The sequence below is a fragment of the Mus musculus genome, chromosome 12, assembly GCF_000001635.26.
Source record: "Mus musculus strain C57BL/6J chromosome 12, GRCm38.p6 C57BL/6J".
NCBI classification, from domain to species: Eukaryota; Metazoa; Chordata; class Mammalia; order Rodentia; family Muridae; genus Mus; species Mus musculus.
The window spans coordinates 112,278,345-112,299,302 of NC_000078.6; the positions used below are offsets into that span (position 1 = coordinate 112,278,345).

The window sequence follows — 20,958 nt, forward strand, 5'->3', positions numbered from 1 at the left end:
AGGGCGGGATGAACCTGGAGGCATCAGCATCCCCTAGCTGAGTCTGGCTCCCAGGCAACCCCGTGCATTCCTCACACACATGCAGGACAGATCTGCTCAGGGCCTGGCCATGTACAGTGCGGCTGCCGGTTTGTGGGCACCTAATCGGGTAGCTGTGTCCTCCCGGCTAAGCCACTCACTGGATGATTCCCCCACTGTTGAGTAGCAGTAGCTCCCCAGCCCCTGGCATCAAGGATCCGGGTAGAAATGCCTCCTCCCCAGAGGGACCCGCTTTACTTTCTGGTACCATGATAAACACCATGACCAAAGCAGCCTTAGAAGAAGAAAAGGGTTTATTGCATCTTATCATCTTTAGGGATAACACTGTCCCCCAAACCTCTTGTCAAAGGCAGGTGCACGGCTTGATTTGTAGACTGAAACCGGCTACTTCAGTCACTGAAGGTTTCTATATCAGCATGGAGGTCTTAGGTTCCCACAACTGGCCCATGGGCAGAGTTTATATCTTGAGGGACAACATCTGGGTTCCTGTAAAGGGCAGGATTGCTTCTGATGTGATTTACAGCCTCTGAAGGGGGTGCTTAGAACAGTGTGGAGTCTAAGTCAAGACAAACTGAGTTCCCGAGACAGAAACCTGAAACAGATGTGCCAAGGGACTCGGGAGGGTGAGGCGGCAGAGAGATGCTACATCAGGGTCTTCCAGGAGCTCCAGGGGTATAGCTAACTTCAAGAGACCCAGAAGAGAGGGTCTCAGTTCAGAGCTATCCTAGGGGGAAGCCAAGGGGTTTTGGATGGGGCCCGAGTCTCCCTGGGACTCTAGTGACCTGGAGCAGTCCTTCACAGAGGCACCCTCGTCACAGAGCCAACAGGAGATAGTCCAGAAAATGGGAATGGGCCAGGAGAAGGGTGGGCACTGCACCCCTCCTAAGCCAGGCTGGGGCTGGCAGTAGGGATATGTGGCTGGCATGGGACTTGCCAGGTTTCTATGATCCTGTTGGTTCCCTAGCAGCAGAGATGGCCTTCCTGGGGTACTTCTGCAGGGCTCCTCTCCCTCATTGCCGCACTTTCTATCTTGGTCTTGGCTTATGATCCCTTCTGGGAGTGTTTAAGTGCACTGCCCAGGGTCTCTTACTTAGTGTTATAAGCCTTGGGAGAGGCGAGTGGCTTAATGAAGCAGAGCTGGGAACTGTGGAGATCTGGCATGGAACAGGCCTAGGGCTCACCTGGGACCCTTGGGTACACTAAGGACCCTCAACTTATTCTGCTCTGAAATGGGTTCTGATCAGGGTTCTGAGTATCAGGGCACAATACCTAGCTGAGATCTGAGGTTGGAGGGGAACTGGGTCATGTGTGTTATATATAGGATGGACCCTGTCTTTGAGCATGTCAGGGCATAGGATGCCAAGTGCTGCCCAGCGTAGAAAGCAGCTTGTATGTTCCGCCGAGGGAAGTCTAGACGTGGAGGCTGAGAACCCCTCTCCTCATAAGGTGCTGAGCACCTAGGCAGAGCAGGGTGGCCCAGGTGTTCTCTCCTTCCCTGGGCAGCAATTGAACAAAGTCCTGGCCTGGTGACCTCTTGTTTCCCTAGCTTGTTAGCAGAGACCTCTGTCCCCTTCAACCCTGCCTTGGGTATCAGGGATGGGCTTATTTGTATCAGGGGCTGGAGGAATGAGCTGCAGAGATAAGCTGAAGTAGCTGCCAATCACCCTGGAGATCTGAAGTGAGACACTCAAGGGCACGGAGGTGGGTGTACTGTACCATAACCAGAGAGAATGGAAGAGGACTGACAGGGTAGCCACTGAAGTGTTGTGCCTCTCTTTATCCCCAAGGCCTCCTTCCTGGAACCACTGAGTGGCCTTAAAGGCCATGGTTAGGGCAAGATGGCGGGGGTGGGGGCCTTCGGTATAGCAGCAGAAGTGCGTATTAGCAAACAATGCCTGTACTCACTGAGTGTACCTCAGGGCCCCATCTCGCTGCTTATCCAATAGGAGCAGCGGCTGATCAGCCCACAGCTGCCAAATCCTGGACAGGGATCATGTCTCAGGACCTGTGGGTCAGCTGACGGCCTCAGTGAATATACCTGTGTACTGGTGACACAAATAGTCAGCACCCTGAGGGAGAGGCAGGATCTGTCACCACTAATTGGTAATTCTGTAAATTAGATATAAAGGCAGATGCTGGGAGCGCTGGGTGAACACTCAAATAATTGGACTGTTCTCACCGGAGGAATGCCGCCTTCTCTCTGCCAGGCAGAAGGCTTCCTCCTGCCCGTCCTTGCTTTATTGGGGCATGGCTGATTAAGCACAGGTTGGAGGACTGGAATCTCACAGGGACCCAGGCTTCCTTGATGCCCACATGTCCTGAAGGGCCACCTCTGACCCTCCTACCCAGCTTGCTGAGCAGCTCTGCCTCCTGGGTACCTTGTCACCCTGACACCCTACTGATGCCTGCCTCCATAGAAGCCACCTGCTTCCTGTGGGTAACATTTCCTTGCTGTGTTTGTGGGAAAGGTAAGTGAAGTGCACTGTCTCTTCTAGCAAAGGTTAAATGAGACGAAGAAAACTCCACCCTTAAAGAGATTGGTAGGGGTTGTAGAGGCATACCGTCCTTGCAAAGGATCCAAGGTCAATTTCGAGCATCCATATCAGGCAGCTCACAGAGGTCTGTAACTCCAACTCCAGGGGATCTGATTCCTCTAGCCTCCATAGGCTCCTAAACTCTAACTCTCTCTCTCTCTCTCTCTCTCTCTCTCTCTCTCTCTCTCTCTCTCTCACACACACACACACACACATATACTCACTCACACATACACATGCAGCCACACAGCACACACATACATACACAGGCACACACATACTCACGCAGGCACACACATATATACACACATGCATACATGCATATACACATGCACACACACATACAGGAACACATATATACATACACTCACAGATATACTCAGATATACATACCACCCACCTCTCTATACAAACATACATGTACATACACATATATAATAACACAATACTCCCACATATACATGCATATACACACACATACCCCACTTACATACATTCACCCACACATATACATGCAAACATACTATCCACATGCACACACACATACATGCATGTACACACATATACATAATTAAAAATAAGAAAATAAATCTTTAGTGCAACTGGCAAAGATGCCAACTGGCAAAAGTCTCTTCCTCTGTCAACATTTTCCTAATATCAGCGTACAAGCAAAGACTGCACCCTGTTCCCAAAGCTGCCCTTTGATTACTAACGGCTCCACTTTAGCCTTAAGAAAGTTATCCAATCACACAAGAATGTGAAGGAAGCCATGATCACACTACTCAGAGGGAGGTGCAGGAAACCCACCCCCTTTTTAGAAAGGAAAAACCCGGTGGCACCCCTGTTTCAGCATACCATACACCCTTCCGCCAAAGTACAACTTTTAGCCTTGCCAAAATACTTTAAATTGTGCAGTCATCTTCTTGAGACCCCAGATACAATTTCTAACTTAGTCCTGCCTGCTCCGTGCTATTGAAGGGCCCCTTACATGGATACCCTGCGTGTCGTCTATGTTGGTGGTCCCCATCCTACCCTGATTCTAACGGGGAAACTAACTCACAGCGAGCAGATGAGAATCTCAGAAGTGACTGGACTTGTGAGGGCAGCAGCTTCCACACACCCAGCATATGTGATGCCTGGCCTACCTGGGCTTAGGCAGCCTCCCTGGGGAGGACCATCTCTGAGCATAGCAGGGGCTGCCCCAGGCCACACAGCGCCTCAGCAGGCAGACTCTATCCCCCTTATATTGCCTTATTTGTGTATGTATACATATATGTGTATGTGTGCACACGTGCCACAGTGTGTGTGGAAAGGCCAGAGACAACCTGTGAGACTCAATTTCATCCTTCGCTGTGTGGGTTCTAGCTTGTCGTCAAACACCCCTACCCACTGGGCCATCTCTCTGGCCTGGATGGCTTTTTAGTCTATATTGAGATCAATATATAGTTTTATTTTTTAACTTGTCAACACTGTGAATCAGTGTTCTACAGAAGTCCAGAGGCACCAACTGACTTGGGGTGGTGTACACTCAAATAGAGGTGACCTTGAAACTGAGATGTGGAGGGAAGACACTCTAGGCAGTGACTACTATCACAAAGGCCCTGAGGCAAGAAGTGTTCCCAAACACCAGAGAGGTCGGTGAGGGCGAGAGGGGATCCTGACCTGAAAGGAGCCAGTCCACTTTACAATTCAGCCCGTGCGTCAAGAAAGGACGTCCCAAATGAAACAGGAATGATCAAATGCAGAACAAAACCAGAACACGGCCAACTAATAATCCCTTGTGAACACGGGCGCAAAAGGCTTAACAAAACAGAAGAAATAGAAGTTGACAACATGTAACTGTACACTGGGATCAAACGGCTTTCTCCCAGGGCTATCAGACCCATAGGACAAGTGGAAACCGTTCCGTTGCCGTCCACCGTGTTAACAGCTAAGGGATAAAAAAAAAAATCACACAGTCCTGTAAGTCCACGAGGAAAAATCATTTGGCGAAATTCAGTAGCGAACAACGGAGAGGAGTGTCCTCACTCATTCAAACCACAGAGCCATTGGGGAAACTGCACTTAGCGTTTGTGCATGCCATTCTTCTCTGCTGTCGTGAAATATTTGACAAGGAGCAACTTAAATGTGGAGAGGGTTATTCAGCTCACGTTTTCAGAGCCAGGGTGTAACATGGCAGGAAAGTCTTGGCCCCTGGCGGCTCCGAAGCACACGGAACAGGTTGTGGCCACATATTCGTGCCTCCGTGGACCGAGACATGGTCAACGAGGAACATTGTTGCTCTGCTGCTTTTCTCCTCTCTCTCTTTATTCAGCCCAGGACCCCAGTGCCCCCCACACTCAGCTGAGGTCTCCTCATTCCTGTCAGTTCCTATGAATGCTGTCACGGACATGCCTATAGGTGAGCCTCATTAAAGCCCTCAGGGTTTATTAACCCACTCAAATCGACCGTCGATATTAACTAATGCAAAGGGCCCGTAATTGACAGGGGATGTCACCATCAGGAATAAGTGAGGTGCTTGCTTTCAGCACGCTTACTAACAGTGTCTTAAACTCCAGCCAGCGCAATAAGACGAGGAAAGGAAGTCAAAAGGGCCCATTTGTCTGAAAGAAGAACCAGGATTATTCTTAGTTTCAGAAGACAGGGCTGCTTGTAAAACGCTAGGAACAAATGCAGTAACCGGCAAGCTTCTGCCACTCAAGACAAACATTCAAACATCTGCTGTTTCTCTCCTAGTGAGGAAGACCCACGGATGCTGAGGAAAGGCGAGGGTATCACGCACCCACACTCAGTAATGAAATCCTCGGGTGTCAAGCAATGGCACACATGGAGCTGTGTGGCTCGCCACACAATGCTGAGAGAAATGGAAGCTCTGAGAACCGTGTTCACGGGCCGGAAGACTTAGGCACCATTCTTCCTGAAGTGATGCTGGGCTCTGAACACTGTTTCTGCAGAAAAAGAAAAAAAAAAAAACAACAAAAAAACAAAAAAAAAAAAACAATCCCTAGGCAAGGTAATTATAAAGTTTGTATGAGAAGCCTAAGGAACCAGTGGAGCTATGAAGGTTTTCAGATAAAAAAAAGAGTCATTGTATGCCACTCGCGGGTAGGGATTCGTCCCTTGGTCACCTGTGGTGCAGGCTGAGGAGACACACAGGGACACAGGGACACAGGGACACAGGACACAGGGACAGGCACAGGCTGAGGATAACCCAGGGTGTCACTTGGAATGTGTAACACAACATGCACAGACATCTTTGTGACACAGAAGACAAGAAGCCCAGTGGAGGAGGCAGGGCTCCTTGGGTGGCCCTGGAGCAGTTAAATGTGACATCCACAGGCAAAGCCTTGACCCCAGCCTCACAGCTCAGGCAAACACTCGGTCAAAACGGACCATTGACTCAACTTTACTGTTAAAACTAAAAATAAATAAATAAACAAACAAATAAATCAAACAAACAATTTCAGGGAAACAGGATAAAATCTTTGGCCAAGGGGGTCCACGGAAAGGACTGAGACCCTGAACTTAAACCTTTAAATGTTTGCTTTGTGGAGGGCCCTGCTATAAAGGGATGAGAGGAAATCTACAGAGTGGGAGACCACATTAGGAACCACAGACCTTCAGAAGATGTGTGAACACAGAGCACTCCGCACTCTGTAGATACCAAACCAGACAGGCCACAGGGGTTGAGGGGGCTGTGTGAATGTGAATGTGTGTGTGTGTGTGTGTGTGTGTGTGTGTGTGAGAGAGAGAGAGAGAGAGAGAGAGAGAGAGAGAGAGAGAGAGAGAGGTCACTGTAAGGGAATGCACAGATGCAGGGGTGTTTCCCAGAACTAGCCATTAGGGAAATGTAAGTCACTGCCCTATCAGATGGCCCAGGTGAAGAAGTGTCTACACCTCATGCTGGAAAATATGTGAAGGACTGGCTTTATGGAGGTGTAAATGGTCCAGCCTCTCTGGAAAACAGTGTAATGTGACACAACTATCACAGGACACAGCAAGTGCCTTCCTGGCCACACATCTAGGTAGCAGCAGATGCCCCTGTGTTCACACATGTCATGCCCCCCATGACAGCAAACTAGTCAGGCTAGATGTCTGTCATGAGTAATGGCCGGGTAAATGACAGTGACTCCATGCTGTCTGCTTACAGCAAGACTGTCCCCTGCTTACATGGCCCATGTCACTACATCTGATGTGGCGACGATGCTTTGACCTTTCCCCACAGTCTATAAGGTTGGGTCGTTCAGTGCATTTTCGATGCACAGCGGGCTTGTGTGAGCTGAGGAACAAAAGCACTCAGCAATGCGGAGTGAGCTCCACACCTGAACCACCCAGACAGCCAGGCAATGCAGCCGAGCGCAGAGCCAATCCTCAGCGTCCGGCATTGCACCTCTGTGTTCCTGAAACTAACTACAGAGTGGAGAGAGATTGGTGGCTGCCACTGCTGGCTATGGGGCTAAAGAGGGGATGGTGGGTGGGGCTAGGGAGGCGTTCCCTGAGAGATCCGGACAGAGGGATCTCAACATTATTCTCCCAACTTCCTCGGAATCTCAGCCAGCACCCGATAACGAAAACAACCAGAAAGGACACACACCGTCGTGTGCCCTGACCGCCGTGGCCTGGCTTCTCCACCCTGTTCTCCCTGCTTCCTTTCTTGGTCCCTATGGGACACTGTTGGGTGGACGGTCTGGAGGGGAAAAAAAAAAGAGCAAGTAACTGGGACTCTGGTCTTCGAAGGAAGAGTGCTCATAGGTCAAGATGGGGCTCCTTTTCAGAACACAGCAGAGAAAAGAGGGTGCTGGGGACCCCGAGGAAAGGTGTGTCTCCCTCTCTAGGGCAGTTTTCTATCCACATTTTCTATATTGGGGTTCAGCCTTGACCCCACCCCTGACTTGCTCCTGCCCAGGTCAGGCTCTGTCCAGTTTCAGAGCAGGTCCCAGATCCGCCCCTCTGCCACCTTGGACTGTAGTGGCTGTCCCAGCTTCATCCCAGCTGAGGTGTGTGTGGGTGACCATGTAGCCCTAAGTCCCTGACAAGATTTACCAGGCACACTAAGACCATCTGGAGGAAGTCCTCTGCTGGGAAAAGAAGAAAGGAAGGAAGGAAGGAAGGAAGGAAGGAAGGAAGGAAGGAAGGAAGGAAGGAAGGAAGGAAGGAAGGAAGGAGAAGAGCTGGGGTCCTGCTGCCACTTGGTAAGACTTCTGAGGCCTGGAGACAGAGCCCCACACAGGCCTCGTCTTCCTCTGTGTCTGTGTCAGTGCAGGGGGGGGGGTGGTGAAGCGGTGAGCCCCGCCCCGAGCACAAAGCGATCAAAAGCTTACAGGTCATCGATGCTAGTCTTCAGGGGCTGTGGCCCCTGGATCTGGGCACTCATTTCTGGTTCCTGTCCCCATCTCCAGCATTTTAAAGACATTTATGTGTATAAGCATGCTAGCAAAGCAAACACCTTCCTAACTGCCATTGGCTCAGACCCCTTACATGGCTGGCATTTTATTGCCCTGTAGCTAAAACAGGGTGAACATGGGGTCACTTGGGCAAAGGGACCAGATGCACAGCCAGCATGTCCAAGTTGTCCCTGGTCATTCTGATTTCCTCAGACGCTATCTACCCCAATTGGCCTGGCCACTGGGATATGCCTGCCCTTCAGTGGCTTGGTCATGCTACAGCGCCCGCCTGAGGGTTTTAATTGGAATGCCCTATCAAGGGCTTAAATTAAAAATCAAATACTCAGGGCACCAGTGCTTTTTAGATGACTAAAATTAAAACCTAATTGAATTTTCCTAGGGAAAAATATCTTGTGGAAATTTAATTACGGAAGCAAAAGACAAGGTTTTTAAAAATAGATATATATGGTTTTTAATTCATGGTTATTTGCAAAGCAAATTTAAAAAAATGCTCTCTCTGCCTCTGAGGAGGTTGGCTACAGACAAAGGAGCTTAGGGATGTCTCTGTGTCTGCTGAGCTGGTGGAGGGGCTCAGACTGCTACCCGTCACCCCACACCCAAGTATAAGGCCTCTCACATGGGGCGGAGTGGTCGCCTCCACCTGGGGATACAGTGCTGAGTCAGAGGTAGAACTGTCACATGTGTTGTGTGGGTGTGTGTACCTGTTTGTATGTGTGCACGAATGTGTAAATAGATACACACAAGCATGGCTGTGGAGGTCAGAGGTCAACACTGGGCATCATTCTCAATTGCTTTCCAGCTTATGTTTGGAGACAAGGCCTCTCGCTGTTCCTGGAGCTTTCTGATTCAGCCTGGCTGCCTGGCTAGTGAGTCCCAGCCATCCTCCTGCCTCTGCTTTCCTGGCACTGGGATTGCAGATCTGTGCTGTTGTGTTAGGGTTTGTGTTGGTGTGCATTCAAACCCAGGTCCTCGTGGCTGTACAGCAGTCGCTTTGCACACTGAGCCAACTCCCCAACTCCTTGCTTTAAATTAGAGAGAGGGTGGTGTCTCATTTCTGGACTATAAACCCCTCCAAATGGGAATGGAACCAACCTGAATCCTTACAACATAGAATCTGTCCCCTACCTCAAGTCTCATCCACCTGGGGACAGGCCGTACCTGCTGTCCTTTCTTCTATAGTGGGGAGAATGTTCTAGAAAGCTAAAATTCTACCCCAAGTAGCAGCTTATCATGCCTCATATTGGAGAGAACGGACCAGGTCATCAGGGCTACCGTGCACCTTTGTCCACAGTGTGGCCACTTTGAAAATATAGGATGGCCTACTCACCCCTAATTTACCCTGGGTGTTAAGATGGCTGAGGCTCAGGCTCAGGATTAGCATTAGGGTTAGGGTTAGGTCTATGGTTAGGCACATGGCAGGGCTGAGTCTTCTGGGGAGCTCTGGGTAGGGCCTGGATGGCTTTTCTGGGCAGTGGGGGTTGGAATAGGACTGAGGGATAGCTCCCATACAGGCGACAATTAGGATGTGTTTAAATTGCCGTGATCCAAAGAAGAGCCCAGCCTTCTTAGAGCCCAGCCCTCTTAGAATGGTCTCTTCTGCTTCTATGCCCAATGCCTTTTCCCCCAGTGCCTCCTCAAGGATGAGCCCTGTCTGCTGGTGCCCAACTGTGGAGCTGGTCTTCTGGACCCTGGCCGTTATCTCAGGACTCCTGGTCCCCTCCAGGCTTCCCTCCCCCTGCTCCTGTCAGGCCTGCTCCTTGCTCTGTGTGGAGCAGAAGGAAGAGGAAGGCTGAAGAGGGGAGGGGAGAGGTGGGCTAGCTTCGCAAACTGTTCTCTTCCAGTGAGGAGCAACGGTGTCTATTCAAGGGCCCACTGCAGCAGGCCAGAAAGTCCTGCCCTGTCCTTGGGGATATCCAAGGACAACCTGCCCTTTGTAGAACCACATGGTTAATTCAGTGCCCATAGTCTATGGAGATGGCTTCAAGGCCAGAGGAGACAGGAAGGTGGCTTTCAAGGTCAGAGGAGGCACCGGGGCTCAGCGGTAGAGATATTCAAGTAACAAGAGCTGATAGGTATGGGGGCAGGGAGCTATGTGGGTAATACGCTCGTGGCACAGTGGCGAGCAAGGCCCCTTCCCTCCTCTCTCTGCATGTTTTCTTTCGGCTGGAAATCCGGCGAATTCTGACAGGCACAGGACCATGAGGCTGAATGTCAGGTCTGAGTCTCCTGTCTTCCTTCTGGGATGGGTGGGTGGATTCAAGCAGTCACTCCTGGATCCTGTCCTAAATTGGTGAGGCTGTAGAGGAAACAGTGCTGTTTTATCCTGGGGTAATTGAGGAAGCCCCCCAGGACATGAAGCTGTCTGCTTCTGATAAATAAAGGGAGCCAGCTGACATGGCAGCAGGAGGGATCCTAGCTCTTCATGCTTCTTTCTCAACGGGGCAAACTGTGACAACGGGACAAGCTAAAACAGCTTGCTATGTCCCATGAGGAACGGGCATTAATTATAATGAAAAGTGAGGTGCTCCACAATTTCTGGGGGACTCTGGGATGCACTGGTGCCCTATTATGCAACTGTAGGGTCATGCAGCCTGGTGGGGCATTGGGAATGGAGAGGCAGAGGCAGGCTGGAGAGCGCTCAGGCCTTGCTTTTGCATGCTGTGTGACCCTGGGCAAGCTGCCACCCTGTCCTCTGCACCCCTGACGCCTCACTTGCAAGGGGTTTGTGAAGAGAGGGGAGCAGGGGCTATGTAGACACCTGAGCCCAAACAGGTAAATGCTAGCAAGGCACAACATGGCTGAAAGTCCTCCAAAACCCACACCACATTTAACTGCCAATGGGTTGGGGACCTTTAAGAAGTGACAAAGAGTGTCCTTATAAACAGAGACATGCTGGTATCTGGTTTTCTCTGTGTGGGCTCCGGACAGAACACAGGTTAGGTCAGCCCTGCCTTACCTCCCTAGAGTTCTGTGCCTGACTCACTGAATGCGCTCCTCTGCTGTGGACTTACAGTTTCCGACTGTGACCCAGGACCTGCTTCTGTTTGTCATTTTGCCAACCACAGGATTTCTCCACAGCAGTCATGGAAGACAGGCTGAAGGTAAGAGTCATTCATCTTTTAGAGTGGGGAGTTCTGATGTGGGGGTGGGGGGTGGGGGTGGGGAGGGCCTGGCTGTGCGTGATGTCAGAGCTCTGGATGTAGAACTTGTGTTCAAGCTCCAGGATATAGAACCTACAGGGAGCCATTTGCTGGGCCCTGAGTGTTGGGGAGTCAGAGCTGTTCTACTGCACCTTCACCTCTGCGCTCTGCCCCCGACCAGGGTTGCTGTGAGCTTGGCTGGAGTAGCTTCCTGCTGGGAGCAGAGAACCCTGAGGGGGACACCCTGAGGAAGGACATTGCAGGGGTAGAGCTCAGGGCGTCCCCCACATCTCCTCTTGGTGCTCTGCAGCTGAGACACAAAGAAGAATGTCTTTGTGTATCTTCTTTGGGGTACAGATGGGAGGGGCTGGGCTCTCCTGGGTCTCTTTGGGTCTTAAATGGGCATCTGTGAACACGGGTCAGAGGTCAGAGGTCAGAGAAGCCTTGGTCTCCACGTCGGCTCATCTGCACCTCTCTTGTACCCTGACTCCCCGGCTGCCTGAGAAGCCCTGTCCTAGATTACAGCACGGATACTCTCTGGGCTGGGATCCTACTCCTTCCTGTTTCTCTAGCTTGGCTGGGCTCATTCCGGGCTGTCAATCAGAAGAAACCTGTGTGGCTTCGGGAGACAGTGCTCCCTTCCTCTGGACCCTTTCGAAGCATCTGTGGCCTGTGTCTCTGTTGATCCCGAGAGGTGGCAACACTGAGGCCCAGTCAAGTGAGCTGCCCGAGGGTCCAGGGTGCACCTCTCCCATATCCCAGAACCCTTTGCCAAGGCCCAGCCTGAACTTCTGGAGCCGTTGAATGCACTAAGAGCTTGTGCTGCAGGAGGGTGGGGGTGGCTAGTGACAGTGGCTTGTCAGGTGGCCTGCCGCATCTCTTGAGCCATCCTGTCCCTTTGTCCTCCAGCACTGAGCGCAGGCATGTCTCCTCCACCCCATCTCCTGCTCCAGGACCCGGACCACCCTCGCTGCTGCTCCCAGTTCTGCTGGCTAAGGTTGCTGTGAACATTCCTTGGCTGAGTTACTTTCCCAGGATGCCAAGCGAGTCTGCTTTCCAAGGGAGGCCAGCACAGTGCCAAGGCCTCTGGGTAAATTGGGATTCGGCTAAGAAGTGAGCCAAGATCCGGATGCTGCATGGTACTTTTCTTCCCCCAACGTACAAGGCACACTGTGAACATCTCTCCAATCTGAGTGGCATCCTTGGCCTCCTGAGGGCCTTCCGTGCCCCTCTCTCAGTGACTTGGGCTCCTTTCATAGTGGTGCTGGGTAACTGGTGAAGTGGCTGCTGCCCTAGAGGGGCTTTGTTTTGTGTTTGAGGAAAGGCCAGCAGGGTGGACGCCCTCCCACAGGGGATGCCATGAGGTTGGCCTTTCCCTTCCGTGCCTGGACCCCTCTCTGGTCCTCGATGTTCCTTGGTAAGCACCCTCTTCCCCGTGCTTCCTAAGCTCGACACCCAGCTGCAGGCCTGTGGGCAGCTGTGGTGCTCCAGCCCTAGTGATGACTGGTCTCAGACCCGTCCCCAGAGATGGTCTGGGTGAGGGAAACGTGGCACTGCTCTCTTGGCAGTGGGGTTCTAGGAAAGGGGGTGAAGAAAAACCATCCTGATGGCAGAAGAGAGTCCCTGAGCTCAGCCCACTGCCATCCTTGCCCCCTCCTCATGAGAGCTGCCTGTGTCTTTGAGAATTCATCAGGCTCTCGAACTTTAAAGTTCAGGGAGGGAAAAAAAAAGGATTTCAAATTAGTGGAAGCTTTTTACAGGGGACGCTTGTCAAGGATAATCTTTAATTGCAAATAAAAAGATATGGGAGGTGGCGCTGGGGATAGGGACATCTTGAAGGCCAGCCGTGTGGAGGTCAACCTGCCCGCACCTGCTTCAACAGGAGAAGGGTGGAGATGTGGGGCAGTCCTCAGTCCCCACTCCCACACTTCCTTTCTTCTGTATGGCTAACCCGCAGCTTCTACAGGTCCCAGCCCACCACTGCCCAGACCACTGCTCCATCCTTAGGAACAGAGGGCTGGAGCATGGGAGGCAAGTCTTGTAGGTAAGAGGTGAGAACTGGGGAACTCCCCAGATTCCCCTGAGAAAGAACGGAGGGTAGGTTCCCGTCTCTGAGGATGTTAGCTGCGGCCGGGATGGAAGGGGGTGAGGAGGAAGGGGAAGACAAGCTGCAGCCCCCATGATGCAGAGGGCTCCCCTGGTCAGACACTGGTCACACTGAGCCCCCCCCCCCCCAGGATTATGCAGGCAGAAGGTTCTGTTGTGTGGTAGCTTCCTTTTCCCACTCCTTCCTTGCAGAGTTGGAAAGGCCCCAGGCGGCCTGGCCAGGCAGAAGACCTGTTGATGCATGAGGTTTCCGTCCCAGGGGTCTGCACCATCAGGCCTGTCAGTGGGCTTCGGTATTTTTGCAGAGCTTGTGGTAGAGATAATGACACCTCTTAAAATGTGGTAATTAAAATCCTGTCTGCACACAGTGATAAATCCACTCGGCACAACGCTCCTGTAACGATGACCTTGTGGATGGAGCTTTCTAGTGTGCCTTCATCGATATCATGCCTCACATTGCCAGCCACACGGAGCACAGGCTCCTTGTCTTCTAGAGACCTCTCAGCCAAAGTTTCGTGCACCCAGCTGGGCCCCCCACCCCCATCAAGTCTGGGCTCTCACTTCCTCTGCTGATCTCTCTGTGTCCTTTCCCTAGAGTCTCACGGGGAAAGGAAAGCTTGACAGAGCTGAGGGGGGAGGGCCACTCCAGTGGTCTGAACTCATTTAGGGGATAGATAAGGAGCAACCGTGTACGGTCCTAGCTCCTTGTCATGATGGTACACAAACGTCACCATGACGCCATGGCTTGGTAGGCTGGGTGAAGTGTTAAGGCTCTGCCTGAGCAACCAGTCTGCAGGACTGTGGGACCCTCCCTTCTGGGTGGGGAAATAGGCTTGGTGAGGAAGATCAGGGGCCTGTGCCCCTCCCATAAGCTTGCTTGATGATAAGGAGTCGGAGCAAGATGGGAGGAGACAGGACACTAGTGGGGACACTAGAGGAACTGCCTGGCAGGTAAAGGCTGGATCTTCGAGGACCATATCCTCCAGCATTTTGTAGATAACTTCATTCAGGCAAGATCTTCACGGCACACACTGCCTTGAAACTCTTGATCACAGCCTTGGGCAGTCAGCACCGTAGAGCAGTTCATGTCTTTTTTTGGTCACCCTGAAGAGCAGTCATGTCTAACCCTGTCCTGCCTCTGGCAGCTACCACCTTTTCCAGGCCCCAAGGACTCTGCTATTCAGGACTTCATTCAGGTTTGTGCTGTGTGACCCTGAGGACCCCTGTGCTTCCGAGATCCCTCACAGTTAGGCTCCTGTCAGAACACTGACATTCTTAATCCAGCTCTTCCCACAACAGAGCAGCTCATCTTGTGTGTTCACCATGCCTGTCCAGACCCAGCCATCGACACCGTTTGGCTGCTGTAGCTAGTACTTCTGTAGACATTTGTGCATGTGGGTGGGTGGGCTTATGAGTGCTAGTGGCTGGGTCTATATACCATGCCCCTAGCCCTTGCCACTTCATCTCAGGAGGAGTTCCCTCGAGGTAGCCCCAGACGCCTGGGAATCAATCCATCTCTCCTGCAGGTGAGGCCTTCCACTGAGTCTCTGAATCAGTCTGAGTGCCGCTCCCCCCTCCCGCCCCCCCCCCCAGGCTCTCCGTGGTCTCTTGGATAGAGAACAGGTCTGAGAGCCTTTGCAGAGCCCAACTCCCGTTGTGTGTTCGTCTTGGCAGTGAGCACGAGGCCTTTTAAGTGGTTTAAGAAAGCACGGAGGCTTAATGTATTACAGGAGTATAATTGTATTTTTATTGCTCATTACATCCCGAGTTAATTACATAGCAACTGAGTTTGTGCTGCGCAACATTGCCTGAGCCAGCCTGTGCGTCCCTGGGCTCAGGTGGGCTTTAGCCCAGACGCTGTGGGCTTCCGTAGCAGAACCAGTACTCAATCGCAGAGCCTGCATCTCAGTCTGCAGGAAAGGAACCCCAGGTCTGGAAGGAAAAGCGCTCTGGGGTCAGCCTTGACTTCCAGGCCCACCTCTGACACCACATCTCCCCAATGGCTCTGCCTTTGTAAAATCTGGCTTTGCCTCACCCTTGAGGGCCTACCAGCCCGTGAGTCTCAGCTTCCCTTCTGAGATGTACTATAGGTGTTTTCAGTAGAGGGACAGAGTGCCTGCAATTTGATTGAGGAAATCAGGTGTCACATGGATTTCAAGACTGGGGACAGAAAGACTAACACTGTTAGGATACACCCCTGCATGGGAAGTAGTTCTGTTATCCCAGGATCCTAGATGCCAGACGTCCTCAGAGTCACTCAGCAGTGGCTACCCAAGGTCTCAGTTTACTCTTAAGGATCTTGGTGTCAAAGGGCCACAGCCCTCGGGCAGATGCATGGGCTGCTTCACGTCCTGAGGGCAGCAGTGCAGTGCCACTGCACCTGAGCCTTGCAGAAGTTCCTCGTTCTGAATGGGGCAGTGAAAGCAATGAAGCACACACCCAACCACCAGTCAGAAGGTAGCAGCAGTGTCCTTAGAGGCTGCTGCCACCATTTGTCCTCGTGATGGGTGGGGGAATCTGAAATCTTTATTCAGGGGGAACTGTGATTCCCTGGCAGCAGTGGAAAACCCAGAGATGAAGAGAGTGGGAATCACTCGAGTTCTACAGGGTCGGTGTTCTGGCTGTGAGAGTGAGCTTCCCAGACAGCACCCTTGCCAGCTCCTTCTCCTCAGGGTTGTGCCCGGCCTGGTCGGCTTCATCGCTTTGTTTTACCTGTAAATGTTCCTTCTAGTGGCCTCTTTCTCTTAATCTCCAAGAGAGGACTGCTCTCCCAGCTGGGACCCTGACTGGTAGACAGAGCTCTCCATCACTCTCTCTGTCTCTCTCTCTGTCTCTCTGTCTCTCTGTTTGTCTCTGTCTCTGTGTGTGTGTGTGTGTGTGTGTGTGTGTGTTTGTATAGCACATAGGCATACAGGGTCACCCAAGCCTATCTATATGCATGCACACCCCCAAGGGACTGCATGTAGCAGAACTCTGTCGATGGCCTCTTACCCCTCCCATCATCTGGAATAGTGGGAGGAATTATCCCCACCCCCATTCCTCATCCTTCCTGAGTGTCCAAGTTGCTCATAGTGGAGACACATTCTTCTATGACCAGACATAGCTCATCAGCACCGGATCTCCAGAGCCTGAGGCTGTCCTCCTGGAGCATCTTGTCTAGCCCAAGCCCAGGCCTGCACCCAGGGCCATCGAGCCTCCAGCAGTCGGCTGCTTTTCTATGCTCAAGGTCCTACAGAGAGTATTTCTGTGATTCGTTTCAGTGGCCCGTTGTCCAGTGAGCATGTGTTCTCTGTCCTGAGTTGCACTGCCTGCCTGCCCTGGCCCTGGTCTTCGGTGGCCACCTTGGCCCTGGTCTTCGGTGGCCACCCTGGCCCTGGTCTTCGGTGGCCACCCTGGCCCTGGTCTTCGGTGGCCACCCTGGCCCTGGTCTTCGGTGGCCACCCTGGCCCTGGTCTTCAGTGGCCACCTTGGCCTTGGTCTTCAGTGGCCACCCTCACACATGAGTTCTGTGTCACAGAGGATCTGAATGTTTCACCGTGTGGCTTTATGAGAAGGTACAGAGCCAGCTTATTGAGTGCAGGACCCACCGTGCACCTTCCAAAGAAGTCTGCACACTCAGAGGCAGTCATGCAGGTTCCTTTAAGACACAATGCTCCTATTTGAGTCCTTAGTGTGCACCTTGAGGTGACTCATGGCTGCAAAGCAGCTTGGTGTACCAGCACACCCACTACAGCGTCATCTCTTTGCCCCACTCCAGATGTGCACTCATCTAGAGGAATGTGGACACATCAGATGCCCCTACATCCTGCCATGTGCTATGACTGGAGGGGCTGTTTGTCCTGCCATTCAGCTGTGTGTGTCCAGAGCTTGCCCTTTGATCTGGTTAGGTTTGGGCTCAGGCTCTTAGCAAGCACATATCCTAGATATATGAGCTTGGTGAGTCCATCCTGGCTCCCAGCTCTCCCTTACATGGTGTTCTGTTGGTGAGTGTACGAAGGGCATCCGCCTGGCTACGCTTTATGAACTTTCCCACAGTCTTCTCACTTGCTGAGGGCAACACCTCCCACCTTCTGACACACTGACGTCATTCTGTGTCTCTGACACTGATGACTTTTGCTTTACTAGCTTCCTGGCATGTATCACTTAACCCTGGGGACACATGAGAAATGTGTCTGTGGACTGTGGTGCTGCTGGGATGTGCTGGCACAGATCGTGGTAGCTATGACATCACCGGATGATGTCATGTTGTAACCAGAGGTGTTCAGGCCTGTGGCTGACTAAAAGAGTTTATAGTGTGTGGCTGTGTCTAGGTATCTGAAACTGGCTGACCCTGAGGTAAGGCCATGTTCCTTCTAACAGGTTCAGAGTACTTCCAAAGGGGCCTTTGAGGAGTAGAGACTGGGAAGGAGGCAAAGGAACTCTGGAGGAAGGAAAAGAATGACTCTAGAACCAAAAACCAGCAAAGCTGTCATCTATGTAACTAGAAAAAAATGTGTGTATATAATATATATATATGCATATATATTATACATATACATGTATATAAGCACACGTACACACACTATATGCATATATATATATATATATATATATATATATATATAGAGAGAGAGAGAGAGAGAGAGAGAGAGAGATGTCAGATGGAAGAGTAGAGGTGTCAGTCAGCTTGTCTTGCTGCGGACAATCCAGGAGGAGAGAAGCCGTGGGAAAGGACCGTGCAGTTCATATATCAGACCTGCTCATCCAGAAAATGAAACTGTCTCAGACCCAGTCCTCCAACTAAGGGAGTCCTGAATCCAGAGATCAACTTACACATGTGGTTGCCAGACCCCTTAGGGCTTTCAAAAGATTTAAGCTGTGCCTGGTTGTGCAGCCAAAGGGGATTCTGAGACTGCTGAGAGATTTGTCCCGTGGTGGTCTTGCAAAGGGGCTAAGGTGGTGAAAGAAGCACCTCAAAATGGGCTGGAGATGTGGCTCAGCAGGTTAGAGTATTGCTCTTCCAGAAGGCTCCTTAGTGACCCGTGCTGGGCGCTCGCAACTGCCTGTCCCTCCAGTGCCAGGGCATCTGATGTCCTCCTCTGACTTCTGAGGACTCCTGCATATTCTCTCTCTCTCTCTCTCTCTCTCTCTCTCTCTCTCTCTCTCTCTCTCTCTCTCTCTCTCCCTCTCCCTCTCCCTCTCCCCCTCCCCCTCCCCCTCCCCCTCCCCCTTTCTCCCTCTCCCTCTCCCTCTCCCTCTCTCTCCCTCCCTCCCTCCCTCCCCCCTCTCCCACACAGAGTTTCTTGTTTTGTTTTGTTTTTAAAATGCCTTAACTTAGAACTAAAATTGGGCAAATAAACTCTTCAAGCTTTGCAGAGAGTTGGATTGAAGTAAAGGAGATGGAAAACCCACAGTGAGAGGAAGGGAGGAAAGAAAGCCAGGTAGCTGAAGTCTCTGGAGGAAGAAAGCCATCAGAGGGCTTAGGCAGAGTGCAGGGGGACGCAGGACATCATCCCATGGAGGAGAGTCAGTCTGCATGGAGAAATATTCTTTCCCTTGCTGTGCTTCCGTGGTGACCGTGCATCCGCTGCCCGTGTTGGAGGCTGTGCTATGAGACTTCTCCACTGTGTGCTGTGTGTGTTGTGCTATGAGACTTCTCCACTGTGTGCTGTGTGTGTTGTGCTATGAGACTTCTCCACTGTGTGCTGTGTGTGTTGTGCTATGAGACTTCTCCACTGTGTGCTGTGTGTGCTGTGCTATGAGACTTCTCCACTGTGTGCTGTGTGTGCTGTGCTATGAGACTTCTCCACTGTGTGCTGTGTGTGCTGTGCTATGAGACTTCTCCACTGTGTGCTGTGTGTGTTGTGCTATGAGACTTCTCCACTGTGTGCTGTGTGTGTTGTGCTATGAGACTTCTCCACTGTGTGCTGTGTGTGTTGTGCTATGAGACTTCTCCACTGTGTGCTGTGTGTGCTGTGCTATGAGACTTCTCCACTGTGTGCTGTGTGTGCTGTGCTATGAGACTTCTCCACTGTGTGCTGTGTGTGTTGTGCTATGAGACTTCTCCACTGTGTGCTGTGTGTGCTGTGCTATGAGACTTCTCCACTGTGTGCTGTGTGTGCTGTGCTATGAGACTTCTCCACTGTGTGCTGTGTGTGCTGTGCTATGAGACTTCTCCACTGTGTGCTGTGTGTGCTGTGCTATGAGACTTCTCCACTGTGTGCTGTGTGTGTTGTGCTATGAGACTTCTCCACTGTGTGCTGTGTGTGCTGTGCTATGAGACTTCTCCACTGTGTGCTGTGTGTGCTGTGCTATGAGACTTCTCCACTGTGTGCTGTGTGTGCTGTGCTATGAGACTTCTCCACTGTGTGCTGTGTGTGCTGTGCTATGAGACTTCTCCACTGTGTGCTGTGTGTGCTGTGCTATGAGACTTCTCCACTGTGTGCTGTGTGTGTTGCTGGAGGAGGCTAACTCTTCCCCGACTCATATCGATCTCATGAGCTTTTAACCCGCTCCAGTTTTGCATCTTTCGGATCACCCTGGCAGTTGTAGCTTGCCTTTCAGACAAGCTTCTTCCACTGAGAGGCATGTACCAGACCGAGTTCCTGCCATGACTTTCCATGCTTGTGGGCACTCCCTTCTTATCACTGATTGACACCCCCTCGTCTTGATGTGCCCAGGTATAATATCCATCTGCTGACTGGAGGGGCACTTCACTTGCTTCTCAGCTTTGCCCGTTCTGAATTAAGCATCTGCAAACACCTGTGTGTGGGCCTTCGCTGCACGTCGTTTGGAACAGAGCTGCTGGCCTGATGGATGAATGTTCATGGCTACGAAAGCAACTGAGGAAGTGAGGTACGCACCAGCGCTCACCTCTCTCTGCCTCCTGGCTGTGGGTGCTGGTGAGGAGAGACCTCAAGCCTTTCTTTCCATGACGGACTTCACCTTTGAGCCGTGAGCCCTTCGAACCGTGAGCCCTTCCTGTCTTCCCAAAGTTGCTTTGGTTAGGCTTGTTGGCCACAGAAATGAGAAACGTGACTAGCAGACTCGTTTGCTGTCATCCTAAGATGTCTTCGGCTGAACTCCGAGTCTTATTGTTCAATCCTGCACGTGTCTGTATATTCTGGGTGCCAGCCTTTTGTCAGCTTTGCATTCTGCAAAGATTTTCTCCCCATCTGTGACTTTCCTTTCTCCTCACAGCGTCTATAGCAGAGCAGAAGTTTAATGATTTAGTTTTGTTCATAATTACTTGAAATATTTACAAGATTTTGAACTCAAACCACAAAGAAGGCCACATCCAGACATTCGGAGCAGCCAGGCTTCCTTCCCGCCCCCTCCCTCCTCTTCCATTCTACTTGGATTGGGTTTCTCTTTTCCTAAGTAAGGTGCTGGGCTCTTCCATGTCTCTCCACTTGGCTTTCCAGCTTTGGGTTTAGCTCCAAGAAGCAGACAGGAGCTGGAGGAAGTCTGCCTGCCCACTCGGCCAGGGTGAGCTGCCCAGAGCAGGGCGTCTGGGTTTGGCATGGCTCTGGACAGAGCGGGCAGCAGTTGGAGAGGGCATCTGCATTTTCAATCTATGATTTGTGACCCCTTTCTGGGTGCACTGTTGGCATTGTCCCAGTGCCTGTGCCTGTGTCTAAGTAAGCCAGACAGGGAGGTGGCACATGGGCCTCTCTGTGGCCTCCATTAACATTCCTTTCATGTCCAGGAAGCCGACTTTCTTTGCTTGTGTCTTGGGGCCATTTGCATTTTGGT

General features: G+C 51.6%; 1 long non-coding RNA gene across 6 annotated transcripts in view; it reads left to right on the top strand.

Moving 5' to 3' along the window:
• Gm36894 overlaps positions 1-20,958 on the top strand; it is an 86,236-nt gene that overhangs the window by 59,743 nt on the left and 5,535 nt on the right. For 5 of the 6 annotated variants that reach the window (XR_873048.2, XR_873047.2, XR_381978.2 and 2 more), the window contains 2 exons: positions 10,992-11,079; positions 12,028-13,347. This is a non-coding gene — a long non-coding RNA (predicted gene, 36894). Of the gene's footprint in view, positions 1-10,991; positions 11,080-12,027; positions 13,348-20,958 lie in introns of those variants that run through there. The other variant, XR_001780723.1, reaches the window with a different exon arrangement.